This window comes from Schistocerca gregaria, chromosome 10 (assembly GCF_023897955.1).
Source record: "Schistocerca gregaria isolate iqSchGreg1 chromosome 10, iqSchGreg1.2, whole genome shotgun sequence".
In the NCBI taxonomy this organism is placed as follows: domain Eukaryota; kingdom Metazoa; phylum Arthropoda; class Insecta; order Orthoptera; family Acrididae; genus Schistocerca; species Schistocerca gregaria.
The window spans coordinates 138,464,047-138,489,825 of record NC_064929.1 but is presented as its reverse complement, the minus strand read 5'-3'; the positions used below and the strand labels follow the sequence as shown (position 1 = coordinate 138,489,825).

Genomic DNA, 25,779 nt, shown 5'->3' with positions numbered 1-25,779 from the left:
TTTTATGACCTGGAAAGGGACAGCAATTTTCGAAAATTTTCAAGTGAGTTGATAATTGCAAATCACGATGCTGCTGTAGTCTGCAGTCGGAAGAATGTTTTGATCAGCTCTCCACGTTGACGTATCCTAAGCAAGTCTTTTCATATTTACATAACTACTGCAACGTACAACCATTTTAACCTCGTTACTGTGTTCGAATCTTGGTCTCAGTCTATTATTTTTATCCCCACAGTCCTCGCCATTAACAATTTGAAAATTCCGTGATACCTGAGGATGTGTCGACCGATCCCCCTTTTTAATCAAGTTGTAATATAATTCTCCCACCCCCTCCCCCATTTCGATACAGTATCAATTCATTAGCTAATGCTCCGCTCCAGACAAATACCTTCGGAAAGGACTTCTTAACACTTAATTTTTGATTCGATGTATGTTCGTCGTTTTCAGAAGCTATTTTATCTGTTATTGCAGGTCTACATTTTGAAACATCTCTACTCCGGCTGTCATCAAATTTTTGCAACTCAAACAGCGCAATTTATCTACTACGTTTGGTGTCTCATTTCCTGATCCAATTCTCTCAGCATTGTCTGCTTCAATTTTGCCACGTTCCATTCTTCACTTCTGTTAATACTCCTCTTATAATCACTTTTCAAAACTATCCATTCTGTTAAATTGCTCTTCCAGATCACTTGCCGCCTCTAATGTTTGCCGATTGCATTCGAAAATTTATCATTTGTTTCTTTCTCAACTTGCTTAGTGTCCATTGAATAAAATTTGGGGGAGGCTACAATCCTGTCTTAATCAGCTGTCCATCGACTGTTACAATTGCAGTCTAGTTTTTGTTCAAGTTGTTAATAACGGTACGCTTTCTAATTTTACTCCAGCTATCTTTCATCATGGTCACGAGTAAATGTATCAAAAGTCTGGCTTGAGCTGAACTTCATCCTTCGCGATATCATACTGGTTTCTGTATCTCTTAATTCTTGTTATGACAAGACTCGATGGCTTATCAAATCCCAGACTTCTAGACCGAACGTCCGAGGTTCAATCTGCGGTCGGTGCTATGACTTTTTTCTGACTCATACCGCCTCTTTCAACTATGGCAATGATTTCTTTTGTGGAAAACGCCAAGCAGCTCTGCCATTCGAGTTTCAACTTAAACCGTAGGTCCCCATATGACTGGCTGGATTTAATCTGTTTATAGGACAAAGGGAGGCAAGGACATATCATTTCCAACAGGACAACGCCTAATAAACGAGTGTGGTGCTCAAACCAACCTTAGGTTGGTGGCAGAGTTTCACTTTTCTTTTGGGTTATTGCTACCCTGAGCTACATCAGTACCTTCTTCTACCTCTGCTTGTTTCTCTTTCTAGGTTTCCTTCAATGGAGGACTCTTGCTATCAGTTCTCACTTGGTAAATGTCCAACACGCTCCGCTCTACTCTTTCTGATTTACATCTTGTTTATTCTTTAGAACTCTTCATCATGGTTCATTCTGGCTTCTCATTTAGTGTACTCCATTCTTCTGAAAAGCCCTTGAGGGGGAAAAATCATTTTGCGAACCTTTCCTGTGTTGGATTTCATGGCTCTTGCCCTTACGTCTTGTATTTTTCAAATGTTTCCATTCCATAAGCCGTGCCTATTCTTTTATGTCCAGTAGAGCTATCATCTCAATAGAGCATATTTCCTAGGAGTTTGTTAGTTTAGGTTTCATTTTCTGCAGTGAAATATTTATTGAGTTGTGTGTCATTGCTGTTTTCATTAATTTTGTGCTGTATGTGTTAGTACCCATTCAAAAATATTGTGTGTTTCTTATCGCTTTAATCGCATTTGGAAGATGATGTCCATATTATGGTAAGACCGCCTGATATTCTACATCTCTCTCTGTCTCTTTCTTTCTTTCTGATGCTACTTTTATTCCATTTGTATTGTGCGTCCCATCAACCAGACACGTGTTGCTATAAGAATTGATTGGATGACTATCTCGTTCCAACTGTGGAACACCGAGACCCTAACGTAGAATTTCAGTTCCTCACAAGCAGTTGCCTCAGCACTTAGACTATCTGAGCACAACTCAAGTTTCTGCTTCTAAAATAGTGCGACGTAGGTAAGTACGTTGAGTGTAACCCACGTATGTGCATTTAATATAGAAAGCCGTGTTGTAGTGCTGGATCGCAGTCGCGGAGCGTAAGTGCAACGCTCGAGGTTGGCCACTGTGCACAACGATAACTCCGCCACATCGAGATCAACAAATTTAGGCGTGAACCAGGTTATATTTATTGACAGTGTGTTGCATGATAATGGAAAATTTGTAGGACAATGTAAGGGATCTTGGAATGTAAGTCAACACTGAATTAACAGATATTTATTTTCTCCAGTGACTGAGAAAATCACAATAGAAATTAATAGTGAAGAAAATTCCATACAACTGTAATGAAATTACAAAATGGTAACAACACTGTGGGGAGATACCAAAAGGTGTGGAAGTAGGTATGGAGAAAGTGTAGCAGGATCTGCTGAGCTCGGCAGATCGCGAAATCAAAGTTAACGATACGACAAGATGGCCAAATTGTAAACAAAATAAACAAATTAATCAACACAAGTCTTGTGGCAAAGTAAGCAAGTAACGACCTGCTCGGAACACGGATTGTGCTGCCGCAGTTACGGCACTCACATTTTCCCAAAATCACTAAACGGCAGCCAGAAGATGAGTGACCCTGAGGTGGCTGCTCATCAAATGACCTCAAAACATAGGTCTCTCCCAGGAACTCCCAAAAAGCCCTATGTGGCTGAGTGGAATCAAAGCTGTTGCCATACGATGGAAAATAATGTCACTTATTTCGTGAAAATACGGTGAAACATTGCAGAAACTTCCTGCTCTTGCACAGATAATACGCCTTAACAAATGTGGTCCTGTCGATTGGTCAGCTTTTACAACAAGTATTGTGGCGGGGCGATTCAGTTCGATTGGGTGTACCAAATTTTGGAGCGGAAGAAACGGACCTTTGTTAGTGGCGTCTCAATGTCCCGTCCATTGGTGCCTGAATAGGCAAAAATGTCGTCCTTAAATTTTCTCTTGGGATGGCAATGGTGGCATTACAACTTCTGCTCAGGATTATCAGAGGCGCTGGATCTAACAAGAAAAGCGTGAAGCAGGCCGCAACATTACTTCCACGCAAACTGCCACCTCCCAGGAGAACATTGCCCTTCGTATATTGGTTTCCTGATCACCTGCTGGCAACAAAGAGGACCCGGACACCACACCTTCCCAGTGAGATAAACACAAAATGTACCTCTAACAAACGTGCCCGGTACAGTCTAAATCACATGAACCAAGAAACAGTAGCATAAACAAATCAGCATCATATAGCACTATCTGACAGTAATTTCACAAGGGTTATGCTTTATACCTGAAAATCTTACACTTCAGAAGCTACTTAGTCGTCAACAATATAAAATAAATTTATGGCTAACACTAACACACTCAGTGGGAAACTGATATCATTCAAAGAATTTTTTGCAACTAAAACTAATACTGAAAGTTGCAGATCGCCTATGTGGGAGGAAAAATACTCAGTGAAACACACTTATACCTGATACGATTATTTCGGTCACCTGACGATGTTCTGATAATCTGAGTTTAACCAAATGGATGGGAAATACCGACCGGTTAAAACAGATACCGGTCTTCTAGTACTGAATTACCGGTGTAGCTTAAACGAATCAGTACTATGTAGCAACATGTGACGGTAATGTTCTCGGTCGTAACAGGTTTTTTTAAAAGTTGTTAGTAACAAACTCGGGAAAAACTGGCATACCAATTTGCCACAGAAGTAGTGCTAAAGTTTTTGGTTTTTAAATAATTCTTTTTACAGATGCTTAAAACTTCTAGTACAATGAAATATTGTCTTGTTAAAGAATATGTGAAATGCAACCATTGCTATTTTAATAACGCCAACAGTTGGAAAGTAACAACAAACTCATGGCATAAGAATAGGTAAAGTAGTCTGACATATGAATGTACCTGTTGCCGTATGGTGAGGCCTGTTCTACGGTACTGTGCACTGTACAAGACTTGCTCCCGGCCAGTTTTATATCCGTATGGTAGTTTTATCTTTTGAGCACTATGGGACTTGACATCTGAAGTCATCAGTCCCCTAGAACTTAGAATTACTTAGCCCTAACTAACCTAAGGACATCACACACATCTATGCCCGAGGCACGATTCGAACCTGCGACCGTATAGCGGTCGCACGGTTCCAGACTGAAGCGCCTAGAACCGCTCGGTCACACCGCCCGGTCCGTATGGTAGTTTGTCGGCATCGTCCTTGGACATCGGTTATATTGCCGAATGGCATCATCCTTAATTTCCACGCATTTTGAGCGTGTAGCAATGATGTACGACGCTCCATTTGCTTTAATAGATTAAAATCGCGAGGAGGCACAACAAACCTGTGACATCATATCAGGAAAAACATCCACAGTGGCCCTTGGAAGAGAAGGTAAAGTTGATTAATATAATTTTATTGATGTGCTATAAATTTGGGCCAACAATTGAACGATTCATTTTGTGGTTGCTTCAGAGTGAAAAACTGATACTACCCAAAAAAAGAGACGATCGAGGAAAGTGGTAAACTTGTAATCTTTAGCTTTCGCTGTCACCGAGCCCGTCTCTTCACCTTCGCTCCCTTTATTGAAGAGGCCAATTTCTGACACAGCGTCGACTACATATGGATCGAGATCTTCTTCTACTTCCCTTGCAGTGGAATTTTTCAGGGTATGTTCGAAATATATGTTTATTGCTGGAAATAACAGTAATTTACTTCAGAAACTTTTTACTTTGTGTGGTTTTAAGTCAGCTTAAACAGGAGACGGAAAAAAAGCGGTTATTACCGAAAGCCAGTTGTTTCGGCTATAACCGCCCTCCCTAGTCTGTCCGGACGTGAACGGGTCGCGAGTGTGCCAGCGCTGTGTAGCGCGGGCTTGCTGGCTTATCAGGGGTTCGCGCCTCGCTGCTCGTGAACGCAGCCCGACAGACAGACAGCTGGAGGGGGCGCCGAGCGCTGCTATCTGGGCGAGCAGCACGGCATAGCACAGCGCGGGAAGGGGGTGGGCGACAGTCACTGTGCGGGGGAGGAAGGGGGACAGGGGAGGCGGCGTCTCGTGGCGCCGACACGCGAGATAAATGGACCGCCGTGCTGTGGGCCGCGGCTCAGGCGCCCACAGCGAGATCCTGAGACTCCCTGGGTACGCACTTCCTGTGACCCGCAGGTGGCCTTACAGCTCTATCTCCAAAGTACAATGACGCAACGGGGAGGTATGACATATTATGGAATCCTTACCGGTATGAATGGTGGGAATTTTGGTGTGGGTCCATCAAGTTCAGATTAGCACACTGATGTAGAGCTACATGCATCAGACACAGACATACGTACAGTACTAGCCATTAAAATAGCTACACTACGAAGATGAAGTGCTACAGACGCGAAATTAAACCGACAGGAAGAAGATGCTGTGATGATGTGAGTATTCACACAAGGCTGGCGTCGGTGGCGACACCTACAACGTGCTGACATGAGGAAAGTTTCCAACCGATTTCTCATTCACAAACAGCAGTTGATCTGCGTTGCCTGGTGCAAAGTTATTGTGATGCTTCGTGTAAGAAGGAGAAATGTGTACCATCACGTTTCCGACTTTGATAAGCCTAACGCGATTGCGGTTTTCGTATAGCTACATTGCTGCTCGCGTTAGTTTAGATCCAATTGCTGTTAGCAGAATATGGGATCGGTGGGTTTAGGAGGGTAATACGGAACGGCGTGCTGGATCCCAACGGCCTCGTATCACTAGCAGTCGAGATGACAGGCATCTTATCCGCATGGCTGTAACGGATCGTGCAGCCACGTCTCGATCCCTGAGTCAACAGATGGGTGCATGAATAGCAAAACGTCATTGTTTTCGGATGGATCCAGGTTGTGTTTACAGCATCATGATGGTCGCATCCGTGTTTGGAGACATCTTGCTGAACGCACATTGGAAGCGTGTATTCGTCATTGCCATACTGGCGTATCACCTAGCGTGATTGTATGGGGTGCCATTGGTTACATGTCTCGGTCAACTCTTGTACCCATTGACGGTACTATGATCAGTGGACGCTACATTTCAGATGTGTTACGACCCGTGGCTATACCCTTCATTCGATCCCTGCGAAAGCGTACGTTTTAGCAGGATAATGTACGACCGCATGTTGCAGGTCCTGCACGGGCCTTTCTGGATACAGAAAATGTTCGACTGCTGCCCTGGCCAGCACATTCTCCAGATCTCTCACCAGATGAAAATGTCTGGTCACAGATGGCCGAACAACTGGCTCGTCACAATACGCCATCGCTACCCCTAATGAACTGTGGAATCGTGTTGAAGCTGCATGGGCAGCTGTACCTCTACACGCCATCCAAGCTGTGTTTGACTCAATGCCCAGCCGTATAGAGGCCGTTATTATGGCCAGAGGTAGTTGTTCTGGGTACTGATTTCTCAGGATCTATGCACCCAAATTGCGTGAAAATGTAATCACATGTCAGTTGTAGTATAATATATTTGTCCAATGAATACCCGTTAGTCATCTGCGTTTCTTCTTGGTGTAGCAATTTTAATGCTCAGTGGTGTATATTATTAGAAGCAGCCCATGCTACGTGGTGACAGAAGGTATTCCGTGTACAATCCTTCCCTCGCTCCCTGTCTACCATTGCGAATGGTGAAACTTCGTTTTAGATTAAAACTGTGTGCCGGACCGAGACTCGAACTCGGGGCGTTTGCCTTATGCAGGCAAGTGCTCTACCATCTGAACGGATGGTGCTTGAGTAGAACTGTAATGAATCACCCTAGCAGATCAAATACAGCGCTCTAAATAAATGTTCCATGCCGTATCGCTTTTGTGTCAATACTGTACACAGTAGGAAACAAAACTAATTTAGTTCTGTCAGGTACAGCCATCACAAAACAAAATTAAAGCACATAAACACTTTCCACAAAAAAGTGAAAACTAAAGATAACAAAATATTCCGCTGTAAACACTACAGTTTCTTCTCACTATCATGTTGCATAATTCTCGTAATTGAATACACTTCCGAATGCCTTAGGCATACTCTTTACCATACTATGCGGATAAGCCTGTGTGATATTGTCCATTTCTCCACAGCGGCCTCTATGACGCCCTCTAAGGTATCTAGTAGGATAGGGGAATTGCGAACCTCAAATTTGGTGCAGTAGTTGATTGATTTTGGCAGTGGAATCAAGTAGCGAGGTCATAGATCCCATCATATTGGAGAAGGACGGGGAAGGAAGTCTGCCTTTCAAAGGAACTGCACGGGCATTTGCCTGAAGCTATTTAGGGCAATCATAGGAAACTTAAATCAGGATGGTCGGACGCGGTGGCGCAGTGGCTAACGTCTCTGCTTCTCACCTTTTGCATCCCGTGCTCGAAAATCGATTTTTATTTTTATTTGGGTTTTCCGTTTATTTACCGGCTCTGTGAAAGATTACTACAAGAACGTTTTCCAATTTATAATGTAATCAAGTTGCCCTTAATCGTCTACTAGCCGAATGGTGAGAGTATTAAAAAATGAATGGAAGAAAGCTCCAGATTTTGGTAAAGAGGTCCATTATTCGTGGTTTGCCACGAAATAATAGCCATCTCGCGAAATCTTCAACAATATTAACGACGTTTTTCTCCCGAGTGAGATTCATACGAAGAAATATCGATATGGCAAACCTGCCTTCGCACGGTGCGCGTATTGTTTGGAATTTCTGTGTTAGGAGTGTCTCTACGATCGGTAAGACCCAAGAGAATGTACCAGTTTCACCAAAGAATAAACACGAGAATAAAATATATGAATTAAGAATTGGCATAAGAATGAAATATTAAAATACGAGATTTTAAAATGATCTGCAGACTTGAAAATTTCACACACATATCCATTATATAAGAAAGATTTGACACTAATTGTGAGACTCTGTTGTAATTTGACAGTTAATATAACGCCCTTGTAACCCCCTATATTGATAAGAACCTTTCATGTAGCAGCCTTCTACGAACATCGCTAGAACGTTGAAGAAAGTTAAATAAAAATAATAATCAGGTTTCGAATACGGGACTCAAAGTGAGAGTCCACCACTACAGCCGCTATGCCGCAAGTCGGCTGAGTTTATTACGCACTGAAAAGCTTGTAAGCTACGTTGAAAAGTTTGACGGTTGTTTTCTCAGAAACGGTCGCATGTTTACCGACATTTTGATTCTTCCTCCAGTGAATGAAGTTTCTGGGAAATCGAGTTACGGCAATTGCCAATCCTTTCTATTCAGCTTGCCAATACTTCGTTTCTCTAAGAGCAAGAAGAATTAATAATCCTGGGCAGAAAAAAAAACATCGCTTCATTAATTAAGTAGTCGTATTATTGTCTTCTTATTTTCAATCACAGTTACGGAAATATAAACTGAAGAGCGACAAGGTTATGACTGCAGTCCTCAACGAATTGAATATCGCGTGATGCTGCGTGATTGTTCTAGCGACGATACAGGCCGAACATGGGTAAACTGACGGAATCTGCTTGGAAAAAAAGGGCAGACTGTTGTGGCCCGCCATCTGACAATCATCATCTCGGAAAAGGCGAAACCGTAGCAATCGAAGGCACCATGATAGATGTGGACTGAGTGAACATAATTGCGGACACGTTCCATCCTTCGATGCTTGTTGTCTTCCCTGACGGCGATATCACCTTCGAGGAGAACTGTCCGTGTCACAGGGCCAGAATCGTGCTGGAGTTGTTTGAGGAGCGTGATAAATTTGCACTGATGCCTAGGTCTCCCAGTTAGGTGGTAAGGACCCAATGTAAAATATCTGGGACGCAATGACGCCCTACTCTGCATTTATAAGCGGCCGATTCGTAATTTGCGGGAATTCGCGTCACCTACAGGGAGACATCTGGTGCTCCGTACCTCCAGAAACGTTCCAAACACTTCCTGAATTCGCGCCATGCAGAATGGCTGCTGTATGGCTTTCCAAACGTGTATCAGCATGGCATTAAGAATATGGTTATTATCTTCAGGTTTATTAGCAAAATAGTAATTTTTTAATAATTTGCTTTGAGAAGGCTAGTTGGAGTTCAGTAGCCATGGTCGACAACATTCTGTGGGAATAAATGATTATACCATGCTGTACTTAAAATACATCAGTAATTATTACTAATTTATGGGTGTTGGACAAAAATACGAAAACATCATAAAACACAGTAGACTGCCATACCTAATGCAATGTACACATTCAAAACCACTTCCAGTCTTCTCTTAACACTTTACCATCCGGTGACACCACAGTGGTGTTGTGTGCATAGTATCGCTCAGTGGCTGGCGACACCACAGTGATGTTGTGTGCATAGTATCGCTCAGTGGCCGGCGACACCACAGTGATGTAGTGAGCATAGTATCGCTCAGTGGCCAGCGACACCACAGTGATGTTGTGTGCATAGTATCGCTCAGTGGCCGGCGACACCACAGTGATTTAGTGAGCATAGTATCGCTCAGTGGCCGGCGACACCACAGTGATGTTGTGTGCATAGTATCGCTCAGTGGCCGGCGACACCACAGTGATGTTGTGTACATAGTATCGCTCAGTGGCTGATGACACCACAGTGGCGTTGTGTGCATAGTATCGCTTAGTGGCCGGCGACACCACAGTGGTGTCGTCTGCATAGTATCGCTCAGTGGCCGGCGACACCACAGTGGTGTCGTCAGCATAGTATTGCTCAGTGGCCGGCGACACCACAGTGGTGTCGTCAGCATAGTATTGCTCAGTGGCCAGCGACACCACAGTGGTGTCGTCAGCATAGTATTGCTCAGTGGCCGGCGACACCGCAGTGGTGTCGTCAGCATAGTATTGCTCAGTGGCCGGCGACACCACAGTGATGTTGTGTGCATAGTATCGCTCAGTGGCTGATGACACTACAGTGGCGTTGTGTGCATAGTATCGCTCAGTGGCTGATGACACTACAGTGGCGTTGTGTGCATAGTATCGCTCAGTGGCCGGCGACACCACAGTGATGTTGTGTGCATAGTATCGCTCAGTGGCTGATGACACCACAGTGGCGTTGTGTGCATAGTATCGCTCAGTGGCCAGCGACACCACAGTGATGTTGTGTGCATAGGATCACTCAGTGGCCGGCGACACCACAGTGGTGTCGTCTGCATAGTATCGCTCAGTGGCCGGCGACACCACAGTGATGATGTGTGCATAGCATCGCTCAGTGGCTGATGACACCACAGTGTTGTACTGTGCATAGTATCGCTCAGTGGCCAGCGACACTGCAGTGGTGTCGTCTGCATAGTATCACTCAGTGGCCGGCGACACCACAGTGGTGTCGTCTGCATAGCATCGCTCAGTGGCTGGCGACACCACTGTGGCGTCTTCTGCATAGTATCGCTCAGTGGCTGATGACACCACAGTGGCGTTGTGTGCATAGTATCGCTCAGTGGCCGGTGGCACCACAGTGATGTTGTGTGCATAGTATCGCTCACTGGCTGGTGACACCGCAGTGGTGTCGTCTGCATAGTATCACTCAGTGGCCGGCGACACCACAGTGGTGTTGTCTGCATAGTATCGCACAGTGGCCGGCGACACCGCAGTGGTGTCGTCTGCATAGTATCACTTAGTGGCCGGCGACACCACAGTGGAGTCGTGTGCATAGTGTCACGCAGTGTCGGTGACAGCAGTACAGTATCTTTTTCATTTTGTTGGTGTTTTGTTTGGGTAACAATGTTACACACGTCAACAAGTTTTTTGTTTTTATAGGTAGTTGTGCAGTTTCATCATGGCAGACGAAAGAGACGATATGGTTATCTGCGATGAATGTGCTGACGTCTTGTCTGACGTTCCGGACGACTTGGCTGATTGGGAAAAAGACTTTGGATATCAAAAAAATGAAAGTGAATCAGAATCTTAAACGGCTGTGAGCTCTATGGGACATCATCTGCGATCATCAGTTCCCTAGAACTTAGACCTACTTAAATCTAACTAAGCTAAGGACATCACACACATCCATGCCTGAGGCAGGATTCAAACCTGCGACCGTAGCGGTCGCTCGGTTCCAGACTGAAGATCCTAGAACCGCTCGGCCACTGCTTCCAGCGAAGCAGAATCGTCAGAAGACAGTATAATACTTCCAAGACAAATTCGGCGGACGCTTCGGTTGCCAACTGATTTGGATGAATCAGACGAAGAAGACTGACTATGATCTACTGAGGACCAATAATAAATTTGGAGGATCCCTGAGTCCACAAATATTTCCCAAAGATAAACACAGCGTCGTGGATGACGTAGAATTACATATTGGGAACGATCTATTTGAATATATTACCAACAAGTGTTACAGTCAAAATCGCAATAGAAGGATACTGAATTAAAAAAAAGCCAAATTTATCGACATTAAGGGACCCGAACTCAGAAAATGGTACAAGCTTCCTATCCTTATGGAAAATGTAAAAATAGCAAGGATCGATGATAAATGGTAGATTCAGACACGTATTATCATTTTTCATTTTTGCGACAACAATAAACGGGACTGGTTTTTCAGAATGCAATTCGTAATTGATTATTTTTCCAAAAAGTGTAAAGAAACTTTTAACCTAAGTCAAAACATCTCAATGGATAAAGTAATGATATCGTGGCGTGGACAGTTAAATTACGTGTACAATCCATCGAAAATTACGAAATATGGCATACTCATTCGGATACTGTGTGATTCTAGTACGGGATACATTTCTTCATTCAAGATATATTCTGGCGTTGAACAAACTTTTGCAAAAACTCTGATGGAACTATTGACAACTTGTTTTGGAAAGTGACATCACCTTTACATGGATAATTATTATAACAGTGTAGACCTTGCAGAGAAGTTACTTCAAAAGAAAATTCGAGTTTGTGGAACGATACTGCAAAATAGAGGATTTCCGGAAAAAATTATAGCGCGCAAAAGTCAACGTGTTTGAAACTTTTCATCAACGGAAAGGTAACAAGCTGCCGGCAACAAGCCAAGTAATCCGAATTAGCCCTGCCGGCGCCAAGCGAATAAATTTATACGAGACCTGCGGACAGCAAAGTATTAATAAATAAATACACGTCCTGTATGGTTTTCAAGACACTCTTACTAGACACGTCCTTCAAAATATTGGCAAATTCAGGTAACGATGAAGGTGGTAGATACCGATCACGCACACCTCTTTGCAAAGTATACAAGAAAGGGTCAGTAATACATCTGGTGACTAGGAGATGAGAGAGTTCATCGCCATGCTCACGAAACCAGTCCTGGACGGTGTGAACAGGGGCCCTGTCATCTTGTAACACATCACCGCTGTTGAGGAACAAACACTGTACCATTCGACGGGCGTGATCAGCCAAAATGGTCACAAAATCCTTGATAGTGAAGTGATCTTACAGAGTAACCTTGTGGTCCGTGCAATACCACGATATGGTTGCCCATATCATCATCAGACCTGTGACATACGGCGTAAACTTAGCTGGAATTTAGAAACAGTGTGGAACAAGACACTTTCGACGATATGGCTTTCTTGAGTTACTCCATAGTCCAAAAGAATGCTCCCACCACTATGAGACTTAACGTCTGAGGTCATCAGTCCCTTTGAACTTAGAACTACTTAAACCTAACTAATCTAAGGACATCACACACATCCTTGCCCGAGGCAGGATTCGAACCTGCGACCGTAGCGGTCGCGCCGTTCCAGACTGTAGCACCTAGAACCGCTCGGCCACCCCGGCCGGCAATAGTCCAGATTTATGACTTAAATAGCACTTTTCCCTCTTACGACTATTTATATCGCTGATGTGTGGCTTTGGAGTTCCGGCCAGTCCTGCACTCCCCAGCTTAGTGTTGTTGTGGTGCAAGAGTGCGATGTACAGTTTTAGAGTGACGTTTGTAGCCGTCACCCTCTTATTTAAGTCGAAGTCCTCTTGGTTCAATGCCCGACTCCATCGCTCAACACACACTTTCGTTCGCGTTATGATGTTTTTTTCCGCTTTCCCTGTATGTGGCATAAATCTTCGATACGGTGCCTCCTGTAACTTTTGTAGTGTGACAAAAGAGCCAACACCATGTTACTAGAGGAGGTCGAAATGCATCGTGTTAGCTCACGCAGGCTGGCGTGAAGAGGGAAGAACTATACTGACGTGACATCTGGAACATTACAAGGAATGAGAATTTAGAAAGCGGACGTAATTAGTTTCATACTTAAATTTAATCCATTAATGATGAACGTCGCTCTTGACGGTACATGATTTACAATATCAATGTCAATAGTAACTGAATATGGCGCCTTGCTAGGTCGTAGCAAATGACGTAGCTGAAGACGATGCTACACTGTCGTCTCTGCAAATGAGAGCCTATGTAGACAGTGAACCATCGCTAGCAAAGTCGGCTGTAGAACTGGGGCGAGTGCTAGGGAGTCTCTCTAGACTAGACCTGCCGTGTGGCGGCGCTCGGTCTGCGATCACTGATAGTGGCGACACGCGGGTCCGACGTATACTAACGGACCGCGGCCGATTTAAAGGCTACCCCCTAGCAAGTGTGGTGTCTGGCGGTGACACCACACCTTCCGCTACCTTGGTTACAGAAGTAACCACCTATCTGCCCCCGTTCTAATTTACCGAGCTCCAACGTAATACACTCACAACTACACGGAACACTGTTCTGGCCACGTTTGACACTTGAAAGGTATTGATGACATTGCACAGGTGCCGTTTGTGGTCAGATATCACATTGCAACCTGCAGGCTCTTCTAGCATCTGCATTTGTGTTCGGGCATTCATTTCTCTCGGTGTTTACCTATTTTTGTCCAACCCCTGTGTAAAGGACGCACTCACGTGTAAGTACTGAGGGGTAGTTAGAGAGAGAGAGAGAGAGAGAGAGAGAGAGAGAGAGAGAGAGAGAGAGAGAGAGAGAGAGAAGGGGGGGGGGAGTTAATCTTACTCTTTCCAGCTTACTGCACGATTTTATCAGTGTGGGCTTTTTGTACGGCTGCATCAAAACAACCCGGTATGAATTCACTTTGGTTGCCTAACCAGTACCAAGCAGCTCGTCGCATTATCTCAGTGCAGCCTGAGTTTCAGGTCCCTCTCATTCAATGAAATGGCACACCTGTTGTAATTGGGTAGCAGAGAGTGGGTGTGAACCTGGCGTCACACACCGCTGATTGGAGATTTGGAGACTCCCTGAGTGGCTGCGGCTAACTGCACTGAACACGGTCATTACGTTTCCCTCCCTTCATCCCGCCCAACCCAATCCCCACTTTCCGTGTCCTACACGAGGTCCTGTTCCGATGTCCGGTGAAATCCGTCCCTGCTAGCACTTCGGCGGTAATTGGACAGTGGGCCTTAGAGAACGCTCTTATCGCCATAAGAGCACCACTATAGTGGGTAACTGCAAATTATATCCACGAATAAGAGACAAAAATGGACAGAATCGCAGATTCTCATCTCCAGTATTAACATTCTACAAGAGCTTATGATTTTAAAAATAAATAACATAAATAACAGCACCACTAACAAACTACCAGTAGAAATAATTTGTTCCTCTGTCTTCCTTGTTTACTACACTGGCTGACAAAAAACGTGATGCACCTATAAGCGAAACGAAATGAATGTTCGCATCAGTTGAAACGCTGGCCCAATACAGGCTGTTGGCGATAGTGCGAGCATATGGAATGGGTTCCACGATATGTGAGTGGCTCGAAGATTTCTAAGGAATAGAGCCCAGTGGCAAGTGTTTATCAGAGACAAGAATATCACGAGGGGTAACCCACTGAGGGAACCGCTGTTACCTTCTAAAAGGTAAATAATCTGGCGGATCATATGGACGGTAATTTGCAGTTTTCAAATAGTTCAAATGGCTCTAAGCACTTTGTGACTTAACATCTGAGGTCATCAGTCCTCTAGAACTTACAACTACTGTACTTAAACCTAAGTGACCTAAGGACAATCCCCGCCCGGTTGGCCGTGCGCTCTAACGCACGGCTTTCCGGGCGGGAAGGAGCGCCTGGTCCCCGGCACGAATCCGCCCGGCGGATTTGTGTCGAGGTCTGGTGAATCGGCCAGTCTACGGATGGTTTTTAGGTGGTTTACCATCTGCCTCGGCGAATGCGGTCTCGTTCCCCTTATTCCGCCTCAGCTACACTATGTCGGCTATTGCTGCGCAAACAAGTTCTCCACGTACGCGTACACCATCATTACTCTATCACACAAACATAGGGGTCACACTCTTCTGTTGTGAGACGTTCCCTGGAGGGGTCCACCGGGGGACAAACAGCACAATAACCCTGTGTTCGGAGTGGGGCGCCGGAGGGGTGAAGTGGACTGCGGTACTCATCGTGGGGTTATGGACCACTGCGGTTGTGGCGGGGACGGAGTCTCTCCGTCGTTTCTAGGTCACCGGTTAACATACAATACAATACAACCTAAGGACATGACACATATCCATGCCCGAGGCAGGAGTCGAACCTGCGACCGTAGCAGCCGCGTGGTTTCGGACTGAAGCGCCTAGAACCACTCGGCCACAGTGGTCGGCCTTTGCGGTTTTCGCTGACGACACTGTGATGTACTGGAAGGTGCCAAAGTAGAGTGACTGCAAGATGATAACAGTTGACTAGACAAAATTTTAGATGTAATTAATGTCAGCAGGCCCTAAATGAAGAAAAATATAAGTTGACGTGGACGAATACGGGAAAAAAACCCTTAATATTCGGATACAGCGTTAATAGCGTCCTGCTTGACAAAATAAAAGTTGGAAAGTGATGTGAAATGAAAAGGCCAGTCTCAGGATTCTGGTACGGTAGGCGAATGGGCGACTTGGGTTTATTAGGAAAGTACTAGGAAAGTGTGGTTCATTTGTAACGGAGACGGCATATAGAATGGTGGTGAAACTTGTTCTCGAGTGCTGCTAGAGTTTTGGGGTTCCGTACCCAGGTCGGATTAAAGGAAAACATCGAAGCATTAAGAGGCGGGCTGCTAGATTTGTTACCGGTAGGTTCGAGAATCAAGTATTACGGAGATGCATCGGGCACTAAAATGGGGGGTATCCGATGGGACGGCGACATACTTTTCGAGTTACACTGCTGACAAAACTTAGAGAACCTACATTTGAAGCTGACTGCATAACGATACTAGTATCGACAACGTAAATTTTTAGTAAGGAGCACGAAGGTAAGATAGGAGAAATTAGCACTGACACGGAGGCATATAGGTAGTCTCTTTTTCATGTGGCTCTGCTTGCGAGTGGAACAGGATAGGAAATGAATATTAGTGGTAGAGGGTACCCTCTGCCACTCATCATACGGTGGCTTGCGGTGTATGTATGTATGTATGTATGTAGACGTAGATGTAGAATGGAGGAATGTATCCTTGAAAGATGATACCTCCTCACTGTGCAGCCCGGTAGCTGATACGGCCCCAGGAACATCGAGGTAAGAGGCTGTTTGGGTGGCTGCATATCTTGGTTAGTGATCTGGGGAATACCGTGAACAGTCAGAGGTACAGACGGAGATACTACTGCCACATGTTCGACTTTTCAGAGGTACAGTTGGTCCTGACTTTCTCTTTATGGACGCTCTGGTGACAGAATTGCTTGACGTTGAAGATAACCGTCGCATGGATTGACCAGCGAGGTCGCCGGATGTGAATCATATAGAACATGACTGATATGCATCAGGACTGGAATGGCATTTCATCACCTCCACTAAGGACGCTTCCTAACTTCCGCGTCGTCCTTGCTGGGGAGTGGGATCCGACTACCAAGACAGCTCTTGAACCAACTCGTAGAGAGCAGATACTATGCTGTGCAGCGTGTTTGCCTGTTACCGGTAACCTTATCTCCTACTAACACCTTTTATTTTGGAAGAGATTTCCCAGTTGTGTTATTTTCTTATGAACGTGCATCTTAGCTATCATAAGTTTTCTAATATCATGTTTCGGCACTGCCCTATGCTAAATGTCTTCCCATTAAGGTGTAGCTTATTCAGTAATCCTTCCTACAACCTGATAAGGCAATATGTCGTCTTTTCGTGATTATGCTTAAGTTTTGGACAATATGTACATGTTGGACAGCTTCAGAAGTGTTGTATTTGGAACATCAAAATGTTTACTTGATTTCTGCCAACCCATTTTCTTTTTCTGAACTGCAGCAATAGCTATTGTTGTGTTAGAAGAACTCCTCTTCATTTGATCAACCTTCCGCATTATCCTCCTCAAATCTGCAGCAAAATTCCAAGAGATTAAGTGTAAGTATTAACACAGACAGACTTAAAACATAAAAATGTAAGGGAACCCGTTTTACGCAATTGAAGGGGTTCAGTTAACGTAGATACAGCCTACTTTTGTTAACCATATAAATGTTTAACCTAACATCTAAATGAAACGACTTCGTCATAGACAATAACTTTAAACCTTACTTTTCTCCGGCCGGAGTGGCCGACCGTTTCTAGGCACTTCAGTCTGGAACCGCGCGACCGCTACGGTCGCAGGTTCGAATGCTGCCTCGGGCATGGATGTGTGTGATGTCCTTAGGTTAGTTAGGTTTAAGTAGTTCTAAGTCTAGAGGACTGATGACCTCAGGTGTTAAGTCCCATAGTGCTCAGAGCCATTTGAACCATTTTTAACCTTAATTTTCGAGAACAAAAATTACGTTAAAATGCTTACTTGCCAATATAGAGAAGAAATAAAGGAGAATGTGGAACAATGTAATTTTTTCCATTGTCAGAACAAGTGATGTCGAACTGATGAGTAACACGTGGACTACATATGGTGTCCGCTACAGAATATTACATGTCTAAACTACTATTAACACATAGTCCCACTGGAGTCCAGGAAAATCTAGCACCAAGAACCAGGGGGTTCATTTAAGGAAGTGAGAGGAGGGAGGAAGGAGCCGGAGAGTCCGATTTAGATGGTTTTCTCCTAAAACCACAGTTGTCTAAGAGTGCGGCAGACACAGATCAATAACTGCTTCGTCTACAAAAACAGCGCCACTTAGCTATGAAGTGCAAGAAATTTGTTTATCGAAGGTGCGGATGACCGCTGCTTAATCTCTCTCTCTCTCTCTCTCTCTCTCTCTCTCTCTCTCTCTCTCTCTCTCTCTCTCTCTCTCTCACACACACACACACACACACACACACACACACACACACACACACACACACACACACATATATATAGTCTAGGCGGATTTACTCTTGTCTGCTTAGTCCAACTGCTGTGAAATGCTGATTTTGTGCATATACATACATGTAGTACTCTTGATGACAGTCAGATTATTTTTTTCAGAATGCCACAACCATTTTTACGTCCAGCGTAGGCCGCCAGAAATCTTTGATACAGATTACCTTCGTTACATCTTGTAGTGCATTAATGATCGTCTTAGGTCTATGGCTATTTGCAAGTGCCAGTAATATCAAATGCAAACAAGCCAATACACAGTAAAATTTGAAGAATTTTTTTTAGCATCGCTACAGGTTACAAACTACACCCATAGATTTGCTGAAATCTCCGGTCAGATCAAAACTCTGCACCGGGCACAGAGTCGAACCTAGGACCTTTACCTGTAGGTACTGGACCCAGACTCGAACCTAGGACCTTTACCTGTAGGGACAAGTCCTTTACAGACTGCGATACGCTAACACGACTCACAGTCCGTCGCTACAGCCGTTACGTCACAGTAGCGTCGGTGAAATGTGGGTCGTTATTTACGTTTGACCGCGCGAGGTAGCCGCGCGGTCTTGGGCGTCTTGTCACGGTCCGCGCGCTCCCACCCGTCGGAGGTTCGAATCCTCCCTCTGGGCGGGGGGGTGTGTGTTAGTTTAAGTTAGATTACGTAGTGTGTAAGCTTAGAGACCGATGACCTAAGTACTTTGGTTCCATAAGTCCTTACCACAAATTTGGAATTTTAAATTTACGTGGGGATAGGGGCCTGTTCTTGTAAGTGACAGAGAAATAAAATGAAACATATGGAAAACAGGACATAACCTGTTTGTTACTCAGTGCCTCTTTGGAAAAATGTTTGTCGATGCCTACGGAACCATGAATGTACCCAGACGTGCATCTCTTCGTCCGAAGCAAACAGGCGGCCACGAATGTCTTTCTGCAAAGCTTCAAAAACGTGGATATCGCATGGGTATAGAGCTGGACTGTGTTGGAGGACGTGTAATAGCATCCCAGCCAAAGTCCATCAACGCACGCCAGCTCGGGGGAAGTCATGGTGCCCTTGTTCTTTGACTGCAAGGGCTCGCTGCTCGTTGACTTCATAGAACACGGGGTGACAGTTAACGCTCAGCACTGGGTGTACCCTTCGCGAAAATTGAAACGTGCCATCTAGTCTAAACGCCCAGAAATGTTGGCGGGCGGCAGCATTGTGTTACAAGATGGTGCCCGCCGGCATGTGGCCGAGGTTGTTTGGACTACGCTGGGAAGTCTTTCACTTTCTCCATACAGTACCAGTCTCTCCCCTTACGTATTTTTGGAGCACTGGAGAAAGACATTCGTAGTCGCCAATTTGCTTCCAGGAAGACATTCACCGTCTTGTCTCACTCAGCGACAAATGTATTAACACTTACAATGATTACTTCTCAAATAATGAAAAGTTTAGTTAATTTATTCCAGATGTCTCGTTTTCATTTGACTGCCTCTCAACACACTCGTCGAAATTCCGAATATAATATCTTGAACATCTTGCAGGAATGCATATTGCACCAAGTCACATACCCTGAAACGTTGCGATAAAAGGAAGCCAAGTCCTTTTTTATGGCATTTAACAGCGCAGTATTCCTTTCAGTACCAGAGACGTAAAATCACGAGAACATGGAAAGCTCAACGAATATGTTCGCAATGTGATTTTGCGGCGAGAGAGAGAGAGAGAGAGAGAGAGAGAGAGAGAGAGAGAGGAGAGAGAGACATCTGGTCGTAGTGTCTCCATACAAGTGCCCTGTCAGTGTTCTTGATAAAATACGTTACACATTGCACGTGAAAACTGCTTACAATAAAGTCACTAATACCGTAAGTTACGTACCTCATCTACATAGATACTGCGCAAGCTACCGTACGCTGCTTGTACCACTACTTATCATTTCCTTTCCCGTTCAATTCCTAAACAGAACGAGAGAAAAACGACTGTTTGTACGCCTCCGTACGAGACCTAATTTCTCCTATCTTAGTGGTACTTACGCACGATGTTTGTTAGCGGTAATACAACCGTTCGTCAGTCAGCTGCAAATGCCGGTTCTCTAAATTTTATCAACACTATTTCTCGAAAAGAAATCCCTCCAGCGATTCTCATTTGCGTTCACAAAGCATCTCGGTAACACTTACGTACTATTCGACCCTGCCGGTAACAAATCTGACAGCCAGCCACTTAATTGCTTCGATGTCTTCGTTCAATACAACCTGGTACGAATCCCAAACATTCAAGCAGTACTCAAGAATAGGTCACACCAGCGTCCTATATGTGGGCTCCTTTACAGGTAAACCTCTCTTTGCTAAAATTCTCCCAATAAACAGCACGACCATTCGCCTTTCCTACCACAGTTGTCACATAACCGTTGCACCTCATATCGCTTTGCAACGTTACGCCCACATATTTAAACGACTTGACAAAGTCAATCAATTCATTAGTAACACTGTATCTGAATATTACAGGTTTGCTCTTCCTTCTCTTTTTTCCACATTTAGAGCTAGCTGCCATTCACCGCCCCAGCTGGAAATGTTGTCTAAGTATCTTCCTACACTCACACAACTTCCACACCTCACCATACACCACGGCGTCATCAGCAAACAACCGCAGTTCGCTGCCCACCATGTCCGCCAAATCATTGATGTATTTAGAGAGCAAGAGTGGTCCTATCACACTCACCCTGGGCACTCCTCACCATACCTTTGACTCTGACGAACACTCGCCATCGAGAGCAGCATACTGGTTTCTATTATTTAAGAAGCCGCTCACATATCAGTCGACTTATTCCATAAGTTCGTCCATTCGTTAAAGCCTGCTGCTGCATAAAAAATGACGTAACTTCGTTAAAATTTTTCTGCGCCAATCGTACAGGCGTTCTTCCGTGCTCGTTAGATGGTATGGTGTTTATAAAATTTACGATTATTTCACTAACACAATACCCAAAATACAATAGAAATTATTTCATAAATGTTGCGGTTTTGTGAAATTGTAATCTTCCGTGTTTATCGGTTCACATTAAAGTTGAAATATGATTTCCTAAAACGCCAAGTTGAACGATACTGTTTCCTCGTTCGTTTCACGAGGCGAAACCGGTCAGTGATGTACATGATCAAGTGCAGTAATCAACATCACCTACATAAAAATATCTTCGTACATCCGTATTTAAAGTGGACGAAGGTGGGACACAGCTGGTATAATTTCTGAACGCTAAAACCATTCTATTGTGACCCGTAGCCCATCAGAATATTTTTATGTATTTATATTAAAAATTAAATCCTCCAGCTATACTTAAGATATTTTTGTTTACTTCGCTACTAGTTTCGGCGTTGCGTCAACGCCATCTTCAGGCACGTACACTTCGCTGAAATCAGTTGTCTGTGGCTCAGTCAAGAAGTCAGCGAAGCGTACGTGCCTGAAGATTGCATTGACGCAACGCCGAAACTAGTAGCAGAGTAAACAAAAATATCCTAAGTATAGCTGGAGGAATTTAATTTTTAATAAAAATACATAAAAATATTCTGATCGGCTACGGGTCACAAAAAAATGGTTTTAGCGTTCAAAAAGTAACGCCGAGCTGTGAACCCACAAGTGAAGAAACAAATTTGACACTCCTGTCATGCCCTTTTCGTGTCGAGCGGTGTACACGCCCCATCCCCAAAAAGATTAAAATCCCCATCGATTATGAGACCTGAGTTCCTCCTGGCGTATACAACTTTCAAATAACTTCCGGGAATTCAGCCAGGTAACTCGATCCACCCGAACATTCGTTTTACGATGGAGGTGGAAGAGGATGGTTGCCTTCCCTTTCTTGACGTGTTCGTTAGGAGGAAGGATGATAGATCATTGGGACATGCAGTCTGCAGGTAACGTACTCACACCGACTCGTACTTACAGGCTAATAGTTGTCAGCGTGATGGGGTACTTCGTACCTTGGTACACAGGGCACATGTCGTTTCTGACGCTGAGACTTTGCCAGGTGAGCTGTCTCATCTTGAAGTTGCATTTCGTCAAAATGGTTATAGTCGTAGACAGGTTGAACGTGGGTTGCGCTGTCTACCTACTGTAAATCGGGTGACTGATGATAATTATGAGTCCACGCCTAAGTCTACTGCCTTTCCTCCTTACGTAGGAAACCCGTCCAACAAGATCGGTCGTATTTTACGGAAATACGATGTGAAATGTGTTTTCCGACCTCCATCTAAAATTAGAGCCCTTTTGAGTTCCGTTAAGCATGATCTTGGACTGCGTAAGGCGGGTGTATATCGTATTCGTATTAGCTGCGGCATGGCATATGTTGGTCAAACTATCAAGACCGTGGAGGACCTTCTGTACTGAGCATGAACGGCACACACGATTACAGCAGCCAAGTAGGTCTGCTGTTGCCGAACATTGCTTGGATACTGGTCACCCCATGTTACATAATAACATCGAGATATTGGCATGCACGTCCAGCTATTGGGACAGTGTTATTAAGGAGGAAGTTGAGATTAAATTAGCGAGCAACCTCGTCAACAGGGATGGAGGTTTCTGTTTAAACTCTGTTTGGAATACGGCTCTCTCCCTTGTCAAAAAACAGAGGGACAGAGTTAATGCTACCTCACGTGCGAATTCATAGTCTCACTATCGATATCTCTGACTTTGGTCATCTTTGCTGACACTAGTGTTCAGTGTGTATGTGTGTGTGATCTTTCCTGCTTCTGTCCGAGAAGCGAGGTATTAAATTTGCATGTACGCCGCCTGTCCGTTGCAGTTTGCCTTTAAAATGGCGGGGTGTTCTCCCGCCGAAATACCGGCGGTCGCTGAAAGTGTTACCTGGCTGAATTCCCGGAAGTTATTTGAAAATCCCCATCGATTGTCAGCGCCAATCGAATATAATGTAAGTACATTAGGATCAACGAAGGACGCGACAAACATATGGTACACCAATACCTATTGGCTTAAAACTTCGGTACGTCTCAAGAATGGAACAAATGAAGCGAGCCTGGGAGTTCTCAGAGCGCGAGATTCGGCGGAGCAGCATTGTACTATAGGGCCGCCTTCTGTAACACACGAGATAAGAAACAGCCAGCCGAAAGGCGGCAGGAGGGGTCGCGGCCGAGGAAACACAGTTGCTTGGCTCCATTTCGGCGCGTTTCTTCGGCGCTAATGAAATATCAACACTGCAAACTAACAAAGTTGCCTCGCAGTGGTGCCAACCGCCGCCCGGCAGCCGGGGAACGTTTCTCCTCGCCTCCCGCAGCGTACTACAGGGGGCAATTTCCCGGCGCTATCATTGGCAGCGTTTGTATTTCTCACGCGATTCAATTAAATTTTCCCTTCGCGCCCAACTCGCCTAATTGGCAAGCGCTTCGCTCTGCAGCTCTCGCGTCTCACCGCGAGCAGAATCCCTCCCTCCCCTCCGCCCACCCACCCCTCCCCCCTTTCCCCATAACACCATTCTTTCACAGAATACCTCTCCCTTCCTACTCCTTCCGCTCTCCCCCCCTCCCACCCCCTGGTACTGCGTCTTTTCTACCAGATGTAGCCGCAGAAATGATACTCATAATAGCCGTGATAATTGAAGACCACGCCGCATTTGTACCTCTTCCTCGCCCGAACCTTGGCTTTTCAGCGGCGTGAGGTTGGTAATGGAACGTGGAGGTCCAGGCGATAATTAGAGCGGCATTCTGCCGGCGCTGCCCGAGCCACTGTATAAATCAATGTTGCCAACCTCTGCTCCTCACCCCCCCCCCCCTCGCCCCACCCTTCTTTTCCCAACCTCTTCTACCCCTTTTCCACCGACCGGCGCCAACCTTATTAAGAGAAACGAGATTGAGGCTATTGATAGCTGCTGTACTAAAGTAGTCCTTCTCTTTTCTTTCTCCTCACATCATTCTCGTCCCCCTATTACGTCGCATCTCTTTCACGTTTCTTGTCCGGTCCGTTCCGCAGCCGTGAATTACGCGATGCTAGTGAATTTTCGGCGGGAGTTCTTTAGACCTGATGAAGATGTACCGCTTCCATTCAATTTACACGATGGAATCGCCCGACTGCCGAAGTTCGAAATCTCCTGTAGCAAACGATATGGCAGACTTCGTGATGTCTTGATTACATCATTGTTCTTGAATGAATCATAAGATAAACTGTACATAAATTGAGAAATGGTTACAAAATAACACTTTCTAATGCTATTTGAGATGAATACGGTGCAATCATTGACATAGCTGCTAGGAGTAACGCCTTGTTGCTGCAATTATTCTTTCCGCGTCTCGTCCTTTATACTGTTCAGTTACGTCTGTTGCAGGTCATTCCACTCAATACGTTCTAATTTTCTACTTGTGTGCTCTCATCACATCTCGATTTTCAACCTAAAGATGTTCACAGCTAAATTATTCCAAGCTAGCAGTACTGTTAATTTTGTTTTCCTACTCTCCTTTACATTAATCAACATTCTTCTCTCGTTAAATTTTTTCTAATACATTTTAGTTCATGGTTTTAACTGAGCCTGCTAATTTTAACTATTTTATTTCCCGATTTTAGAAAGTGAAGCCCTCAAACACACTAATACAATACTGAGATTTGATATACTGATAAAGTACTACTTTCGGTCTTGGCTGATCATCGGTTCTGCATTTTTCACAGGCGTTGCTGAATGCTCTGTAATTGAACATGATCGTAAATCTGTTTATTATGTCAATATTAGGATAATGTTTTTATTAAGAAAAATTGCTTCCGTAGTAAGGGGCTGATTATGCTAACACTTCATAAACTTTTCACTTTTTTCACCAGTTTATTCATCAACTCTGACTGATTTATTGTAGTCTGATTTTTTGTACAATATATCTGGACCATTTATAGAAGGTAGTTTATAGTCAAAGTATTGAACAGTTGATTTGCTCAGTTAAAGATTTGATGATTATGAATAATGGTTAACTTCCGATGCATTAGAAGCAGAAGTCATAGTATATCAACGAAAAAGAATTTTCTCAACCATTGAAAATAAATTTCTGAGTTTAACTGCTGCATCCAGATAATAAACTTACTCGTGCCGTAGCCAAAAAGCTTAAAATAATAATAGCTGGAAATCTTGAGATAATACTTGTATTAGTTTACTACCCAGAATGTGCAGATAAGAGCTTCAGTATGTCAGAGGAAAGGAATATTCTAGACTGCCTCAACAAATTCTAGATTACATACCCACAGGAAAGATAAAAGGGGGTCGACATTAAAAGAGGTAGAAAGAGGGCATACAAGGCAACAGGACGCAGTTCTCGAAAGGATGATAATGGTTGCTTTATTATGAAGGTTTACGCGATCATTTCACTTCTTCTTTTAATAGACTACTAATGTGTTATTTTATGTACTACCGAAGCAGCTAAAATTTGTATTTATTGCGTATTCGTTTCCACTCACACCCCTTCTTTTGCAGCCATTTGCTCCTCTCTCACCTATCTTTTTGGGGGGGAGGGGGCGTGGGAGTGGGGGTGTGTAAGTAACACAGCTTTCGCTTTCTTACGATAATAAAGGATCCACCATT

General features: G+C 44.3%; 1 long non-coding RNA gene across 1 annotated transcript in view; it reads left to right on the top strand.

The window, feature by feature from the left end:
* LOC126293575 (uncharacterized) overlaps window positions 1-25,779 on the top strand; it is a 1,862,585-nt gene that overhangs the window by 669,029 nt on the left and 1,167,777 nt on the right. The gene's annotated exons all lie outside the window — the stretch shown is intronic.